Below are 9282 nucleotides of genomic sequence, written 5' to 3'. Positions count from 1 at the left end.
TAGTATTTTTAAACAAAATATTGATATTTCAATAAAAGAATATTAGAATATTGTTGCTAATTATCGATATCAGTATTAATAACATTATCAAAGATCGAATGGATATTAAATTATTGAAACAATATATCGTTGCTATAAACAATATATTCGGAATATTATTGCTAATGTTAGAAATCAATAATTATAAAAATGTCAAATATCGAAATGAATATGAAATTATCAACATTAAATATCGAAATACTATTTTGAAGCTTGAATATTTTCTTTGACAAAATTTAGATATTTGGATCAATTAATATCTGAATATCTTTGCCATATTATATTTGCCTTTCTTAATATATAGTTATAAGTATATTACATTGGAGTGAATATTATCATTATTTCTTTCATTTGAAGTGCAACTTTTTTTTTTTTTTTTTAGATACAGATTTTTCCGATATTATCGATTTGAAAATAACGATATTCCGGTATTATCGGTTACTGGATATCGATATAAAATATCGGATATCGGAGACAAAATATCGATATCGATATCCCATCCCTACTTGACATATGTACACCGAGGAGTAACCATAGGATATACAAATAGACAATAAAAAAAGTATTCTCCTTTGCTCCTAATTCAATTCTTAAATTAAGTTGCTACGATTGGAGAGCATCATTACCTCCGTCATCATTTTCCGTGTGCCGGAAATTATCACGTTTAATCATCACGAGGATGCTCCTCACCTCCAATTTTTTTCTAATCGAATCCACATAGATAAGTGTTTCACTGTACACCTTCAAGTACTAATGGTAGAAAAAGGTAGTATCCGATTTGAATTATATAACCTTACGTAATGCAACCTATTAATTTAATGTTTTTCTGTTCTAGAGGGATTAGAAAAAAAAATCACGTACACAAAAAAAAATGTTTCCCATCCTCCTTGTATTGTTCCTTGAATCTAATATGAAAAACAAATGTTTTGGAAGATTTCGAATGGTTCTTCTACATGAAAAAAAAAATGAAAACAATTTAACCTACTTCGGCTGTTTTCTAACGTATACATTTTTTTTTTGTCTTCCCTCTATACTTAATTTATAGATAGCTTAAACATAATAAGCCACGTATACATATATTATTCCTCATTGGATCCTTTTCTCAAGGTTTTTAGTGATGAATTTTGTTTTTGGTACATACTTTTACTTTTTTTCGGTGCAAAAACTATGAATTTCTTTTTGAAGTGGGCTTCTAACCATTCTGGGTTGGTTTCAAAATGATCTGAGAACTGACTGACAAATGTATACACAAGGAAGTTGTTGAAACATTCCTCACCTTTCACATTTCTTCGATCGTGACTATATGGAAAGCTTTTTCCTTTTCCTCAAGAAATCATACGACGCCTTCATAGCATTTTTCAAATGTCTTTTGATGAAAGTGTAACTGCCTGGGAATATGTTGACATAAGAGTGTCATTAATGTTTGAAAGTTCTTATGTAACAATAATTTGTGCTAAATGCAGCGATTACTCTTATATTCGTATTCAGTGATTTATATATAAGTGTACATTTTTTGTTTGGGGACAAACACTTTTTTTCAAATGTCACACATCCTCATCCACATTTCAGGGTCGTCCATTTAAATTCTAGTCGGATATCCGATCTACGGTTGACTTTCTGTTAAGGTCTTGGTTGAAAGACAAGGACGACGGGGTCTTAAGGTTAATTTCGGTGGGGTGACCACTTTTCCGTATAATTTATTCCGTTGACATTCCTTAAATTGTTCGCTTCAACATTCCGCTGATAATTTCAGCTTATAAATAAAATTTCTGTTTATAACAAATTTAGGATCTTATGAGTAATTTAAAAAAAAAAAATGAAAAACGAGATTTTTTTACCTTTATGATGATATTTATCCTATGATTGACATTGATGTTGTACTCTGGTCATTGAACATTTAATTTAAATTAAAGAAGCTCAGTTGGGTGAAGAATTCATAGTAATTTGTGTAACTTTAAACGAACCATAAAAAAGTTTTAATGATATGTGGTCAGTTGTGACATCGATAACCGGTTATGCCACTAAGGCACCGCTTATTATTACACAAAATAGAGTAATCGACCACAAACCACGTCTTATCTTACAACATAGTGTCATCTGGCTTGTGTGAAGAAGTCACGTATCGAACGTGGGTGCTTTCTTCTTTTTTTTTTTAAACTTAGGCCAAGTCGGCATGTGCTTACCCATGGATGAAATTCCGAATATACATATAAATAATTATTCACCTGAACTAATATTAATAAGATATTTTCACTAAAAAACAGGTTTAATGTATAATCCAGCGTTTTAACATTGTTGGCTTATTTACTTCTTTATCACTCATGTCCTTATGATTTCAATTTTATTCCATACTATTGATGTCATTGGTATCCTATTAGTTACACTTTACGTTTTCGATTTTGTTGGAGATGAGGACTTTCAAATAAAGAAATAGGGAAAAACTAACGCACTCATACCTGTTCTAAACAAAGAGTAAAATATATGGACCAGTTTTTTTTACTGCATAAAGGACGAGAGCAATGAATTTCTTGAGAGAAGGGCATGCGACATACTCTTGGGTGGGGATGGATACTCCTGCTCTATAGAACCGATTTTGCGAAAGAAAAAAAAGAAAATACATAGGTAATTATGGACTTGTGACTTTTCAAAAATGAATAATTTAATTACAAGGTATTTATTTAATGGCAATCAGTAATTTTAAAGATGAACAACCAATTCTCAAACAGTATTAAAGACTATAAGTAGATAGGAAGCTAGGAAGTTGTTAAGTTGGTTAAATTAAAGGCGAAGGAGGTTATTAAAGATCCTAATGTCTTCGTGTGTTGTGTTTTTGCACTGTTTCCAGCTGTAGTTTGTTTTGTACGTGAGCCATGTTTTATCTCTTGTGTACTGTCCCACTACAGATCTTCTGAAGTACGCTGTTATGATATCTATGAAGAGACTAAAGGATATGGGTTGTCAGTAGTGTGGTTGAAGTACACCATGTAGTAATGAGGGTCTTTGCACATCAGTAGTTTGAATCTGAGTGGTAGCCGTGGTGAGTAGAGGTACACGAGCTTATTTTGGGAATAAGAGATGTTTCTTATCCATGTATTCCGGAAATTTAGAGTACGCCCAAGATGCACGCTGGTTTTCTGAGTCAGACCAAGTCGGTGACCGTATACTGTGTACTCATATAATACTAAGCGGGACTAGCCATAATGTGCCTGCGCGCAGACTTGCACTGGCATTATTACTCAGATATTTTCCGGTCAGATTTTCGTTCTAGCCTCAGACGACCTACCGCTTAGTTAGTTAATTTTCATTTTAGTATACAAATTAAAATTTTAAATGTACTATTTTTATTAAAGTGATCTCCAGTGCTTATGAGCTACGAAGAAAAATTATTTGAAAAGAACTCACCATCAATGCTCCAGGCGTACATCATGATGTCGGAAACCTGATAGACACACTTTTATTCTCAACTTTTACTGATTTCACTAGATTCTAGTCCTTAATACTTGAAACATTTTTTTCCAGTGAATAAAGAGAGAAAAGAAAAGAAGATAAGCTTAACTTCAAAAATACACAAGAAACATTCACCACTAGTTGCGAAACCAATATTTCATTAAAAAAAGGCGCATTTGTTCCATTTCAATAAAAAACGTTATTCGTCATAACAATATTTATGGTATCTTTTGATTCTTCGTTGTCAAGGTAAAGGAAATGTTTTTAAAAAGTTCACTTACGAATCAATTTCTTTTTCGGGGTGATTCTGGTGCTTTGGGAGTTTTAGTGCACTTGGTTTGAATAGGTAGAACATGTAGGAAAAGACCCATTTACCCTATAATTTTTTTCAGATTAATTGGCAAAATACTATATATTTGGATAGAATTAAAATGAAAATTAGTGGTGAAGCAGCGATTAATGTGAAGGAAATGTAATTAAAATATTATCAGATAGTAGAAGCCACAAAAGTTTTGCTTTTAATGACTTACCAACCACTCCTTGAATAATTCTCAGGTCCACTTTTCAAACCATTCCAGGCTTGGATGTATTATAATCATAACTGCGGTTATCAGACCTCCTTTTTTTTTATAGTAAAATATTAACTGATTTAAAACTCCTCGTTCTACTGTACTTTAGCGCTAGAAAGGACCACTAAATTCTTTCATAAGGTACATTCAAATATATTTAAAAACAATAATGCTACTATTTAGCTGACATGATTTCATTAATATTATTTATATTTCTTTATTATTAAAGCGAATCTAAAAAATATAACAAGAAAAAAACAAACAATATATATGTGCATGAGTGTGTGTTTAGCTTTGTGATTATAAAAATCCATAAGATTGATCACCGAAAGGTTTTGCGTAAACAAGACCAAATAAAATATATGAGACCTAATTAATTTCATGAAGTGAGGTTTAATAGGAAGTGAGGGGGGAAGAGGTCAATACAGGTCAATTTTAGCAAGATAATGTCTTTTTATTGTAATAGGAGAGTAGAAAGTTAGAGAAATTTACAATCCCGGCAGTGCCAGCCCGATTGAGTGACTGTCTCCTAATAGGGGAATATGAGCTCCTGTTACAATTTTAACATTTTAGTACTTGACTGGACTTTTACTTTGGAAATGATTGCTCTGTTCTAATTATTATTATAGACAATATTATTATTATAGAACTAATAGTTGGTGCCTTAGCTATATGAGGGAACTCATGTACATTATTCATAACATTTAAATACATTATTTTATTTTCAGTAGTTTCACTTCTGTCAGCCAACCCCAATATTGGCACAATTTTATTTTTATTTGATTTGTGTTTTTGTTTATGTGCATTTACAGTTCTTGTATTTATAAATAAAAGTATCCAAATTTTTTATACAAAAGTTCGTTGTTACTAAATTTAATGTTAATTTAAAATTTAAAATATTGTTAGTTAAATTAGTAGAATTAGGAACCTAAAAATTCTGATCCTGAAATATTAATAATCTTAGAGCTGAAGATTTGACTTTTATTTTCTATTTCTATTAAGGAAATTTACTGTAATTCCATTTAATAAGTTGAATAAAACAGATTCCCGTTCTATAATTTCTTTTATTTTACCATAAATTTATAACGCAGAAAATTATGAATTACAAACAACTAATCGAATTAACGACCAAAAGTTATAAATTTACAATTCATTCATAAATTCAACAAAAAATGCAAAGTAACAACTTTAAAATCAATTATTTAGGCACAAATAATGAACTGTGGGGCAAATGGTACGTCACATATGTGAATAGAACTCGAATACATGGCGGTGTTATCGTCCATTCACTCACTAGCTCTTTGAACCCTTTCCTTAGGATTTCATTCAAATTACATAATTCTAGATTTTTTTTAATAGATTACGTTAACGGATTTCAAACGAATGTGTGCTTTCTATTATTATCATTATATGGCGTAATGAGCAGAGAACTGTATCGGGTTTATGGCCCGATCGAATTACTGATTCATGAGTTGGTTGCATTTATTTAGTAATGATCAACGGCCTAAATGTTAAAGAAAGCATTCGATTTTTATTGCCACTGTGTACAATATATTTGATTTTAAAATGGATTTTATAACTAAGATCAAATATTTCGGGCAAGCTCTATCTGATAATCTTTTAATTGATCAAATTAGTCCATGCTCAGTCGTATTGGTGGCTTCACTTACATTTAATATTCATCAATCGTGATGAAAGTCTAAAAAGTAATTATAGTGGCTAATTAGTTATTATGGATTCTTGAATAGTTTCAGTGTTACCAAAGAAATATTCAGTGGTTCTCAGATGTTGTTCAAGAACTTATTAATAACTTAAGCAATATTCAAGTCTTTTTTCAGTTATTAGATTTCTTTTTTCGATGCTGCGTTATTTTCTGAGTGTAAGAACCGTTTGCTTTTGGTAATGCCTTTGTTTAAGAATCATTTCGCTTCTGATAGATTAGACATTTTCGATAGAAATATTTGAAACATCGCCTATATTCTGGGAAACTTGCAGTTGGAAAATGGCAGTTCATTGATTTTTGGATTCAAGATTCTTTTTTAGACTAATATATTTTTTGGACGAAGAAGAATTATTTAAAGAATATATTTTATCTCATCTAACGTATCATATTATGCATATGAGGTAATGTCATTTTGATTCAAAATATTCCTAAATAATGTTTTAAAAAAATAAATCATTTCTTTAAATAATATTTGTTGAAATGTGAAAAATTGATAAATGTATACAATTTGTATTTTATTTTATTTCTTTTTTAGCTTCAGCTCTATAACACACACAATCAAAGGTATGATTATTTATTATTATTGTTATTATTACTTCTATATGATCTGATTGGCCTGGTGGGCCTTGCATGATTATTTTAATATTTTTCTACTTTTTTAACAGTTGATAATGGAGATTTAGTCTACTACAAAAGGCACAATCACTATGTACAATGCTTCAACTATTACGCAATTATAAATAATAAAGATCAATTATAAAGAAAAGTAGAAAGAGGATAATAGATATGTTTTTTTCTAAAGAATAAAAGAAAATATAAACAATAAAACAAATGATACTTTTAGAATTAATAAAATGAATAATCGAATTATGCTGAAAAAATAATTTGAGAAAAAAAAGGATACATGATAAATTAAATATAATAAAAGTAAAAATAGAAACAAAGTAATTTATATCATTCATTGATATATTATGTTGAAGCATTATACACAGAAACATTATTATCATATGTCACAATGCTTCCCTGTTTGAATGTGTGAATATAATTTATTGTAATAATAAAAATACATGATAAAGTATGTATACAATGTCCATCATTGGCCATGAGGTTGTTTGTTATAATTTTTTTTTGTAATGTTTATGGGTCGAAACACTTGCCATTCTCGAACAGAGACGAGGAAATGGCATTATTCCAATTCATAAATTACACCTGTATGCGTAGGTCAGTATAAATTACGATTGTAGCTCAATAATGTAAAATGATTCCGTCATCTGTAGGCCTTTAAAAGATATAATTTATTTATGATAATCCAGAAAGTACCATATAACATGTATAATGCATATAAAGTATATCAAGGAAAAATATAACTTTCTGTCATCGTGGATTCAAAGTGTAATTATTTAATACATATTATTCAGAAAAATATTAATGGCCACTATTAACATTGAAGTAATATTAACTATATTAATAATCATTAAGATATTAAAGATTCAAAGGTTATCATTTTTTTTTTAAATTTTAATTCAAACGTATTTTTAAAAACAATATTCGACTGCTTTCAAACCCCATTTGGATTTCTTCTTTAAAATTCATCGAGAAGATTTAAGTTCAAACATTAAAGAAAATATACTTGTTTTTTAATTTTTAAAATAATACCTACCATTTCACCAATAAAACGTAAATTTATAAAAAAAAATATTTCTTCATGTATTGGAATAGAAATGTTTACAATATAAAATGAAATAGTTTTTTAGATTTTTTATATAAGCATGAAATTAAAGGAAATAGTATAAACTGTATTAAAACTAAGTTGTGTTTCAAATTTTATAACAAAATTAATTTTACTTAATCGGCTTACATAATAAATTGTATTATTTTTTTTTAAGTGTGTCGTAAAAATCATATAAAAATTTGACAAGAATCCAGGAATTTTAAAATCAAACAGTGATAGAGGCGATTTTTTAATGTTAAATTCACTCTTATTCTATGCCATAAAATAACTTTTTTTAAACGACCCACTCCTTATATTATCCGTAACTTGCATTATACTCTTAACTCCACTTATATATTTTTAATTTTGACTCCATTAATATTTATGTGATCATTTATAGCATGCATAGTACTTTTATTTATGTAAATTCCATCTTTATTTTTTATTCATATATGAAATCATTAAAAATTCAATTTTAGTAAAGTCAGATACAACAATAAAAGGATTTTTCCACTCGAAAAATAATAATGTTGTACTTAAAAGAGGCTTTGGACATCAGACAAAGATTGTTCTGTGATAACGGCCCATAACTTGTATAACTAGATGGCATAATATAGAATCTATGGGCCAATATAATTTTGTTAAAAGTTTTACCCATAAAGTTAATGTTCCAGATTTATAATGTTAAAGTGTAAGTATTTCCATAGCTACAATGATAAAAACATTTTACCGGACCACCAAGCAATCCGAGACTCGGACATGCATAGAAATCACCTCTTTCGAATTCCTATGTTCCCGCGTTGAGCTCACAAAGAATTAAAACATTGAAACCAATACTTCAATGCTAAGTCATTAAGTATACATTGAATGTAAAAATCATCAATAGATAACAGGTCGTAACCTTTGTTTGCCAAGGTTCCGCATTTACAATAATTACCTTAAAAATTATAATTTATAATAATCAGATTATAATTATCATTGAGACTCATAAATCGTTTTGTTTAGTATCTTGAAACAGTGAACTCATGTGGGCATATGTTGGTGGTCTTCTTGTAACTCTTATTAATTCAATTTTTAATTTTAATTTAATTAATTTTTCAGTTAGAATTTTTTCATACCAATTATTTTTTAGTTAGCAAAGTTCTAATGAAATTTCGTTTATGTATATTTGTAGACATTAAAGAATACATATTAACAAAAAAAAAAAAAAATTCTTCTAATATTCTAGTGTAGTAAATTCTGAAGCGATTCTCAATATGCATAGCAGGTTGTTTTGTAAATGTTTTACAACTCGTCTTTGCTACTGCTTTCATCACTAAACTCACTGGTGTTGGTTCGTTTTGTCATTTTATGAAAAAAACAAAACAATGATTATAAAATGAAAGGATAAAGAAATGGTTTGGAAATTACTAATGGTAAATTAATTAATCAAAACACTGTCTTATTACTACAGAGATTATATTATTCGACGCTTGAATACGTTGTGAGATCTTGTAAATTTCTTTTCTCAGTTCTCGGATTTCTTTGTAATTTATCAAGTTTCTCTGTACCGTGGAACTATCCTTGTGTACAATTGTTCCACTAATTCTATAAATTGTTCAACGGATTAGAAAAGTGTATAGTCCGTGAACACAGTTCACACGTTTATTTATCACGCATCTTGATATTTGGATCTGTATTTTGTGTTATTTTAATAGAAAAATAAAAGAAAGCTTGCGTTTCTTGAAAAATTGAGGTGGAATAAGTCTATTCTCCGCTATCGCTAATAAACTTTCCTGTCACCCCCCCTCTCT

At 29.1% G+C, this 9282-nt stretch overlaps 1 protein-coding gene across 9 annotated transcripts in view; it reads left to right on the top strand.

Annotated features, from left to right (window-relative positions):
• Positions 1 to 9282, top strand: part of LOC106683225 (very long chain fatty acid elongase 7) — a 179093-nt gene that overhangs the window by 69857 nt on the left and 99954 nt on the right. For 5 of the 9 annotated variants that reach the window (XM_067050700.1, XM_014424566.2, XM_014424568.2 and 2 more), the window contains exon 3: positions 6314 to 6342. The exons of the other annotated variants lie outside the window; for them this stretch is intronic. The gene's annotated coding sequence lies outside the window, so the exon portion shown is untranslated. The remainder of the gene's footprint in view (positions 1 to 6313; positions 6343 to 9282) is intronic. 9 annotated transcript variants of the gene reach the window in all.

Source organism: Halyomorpha halys, unplaced genomic scaffold (genome assembly GCF_000696795.3).
Source record: "Halyomorpha halys isolate HHAL.00 unplaced genomic scaffold, Hhal_1.1 Scaffold473.1, whole genome shotgun sequence".
Classification (NCBI taxonomy): Eukaryota; Metazoa; Arthropoda; class Insecta; order Hemiptera; family Pentatomidae; genus Halyomorpha; species Halyomorpha halys.
This window is presented reverse-complemented; position numbering and strand designations above follow the sequence as displayed.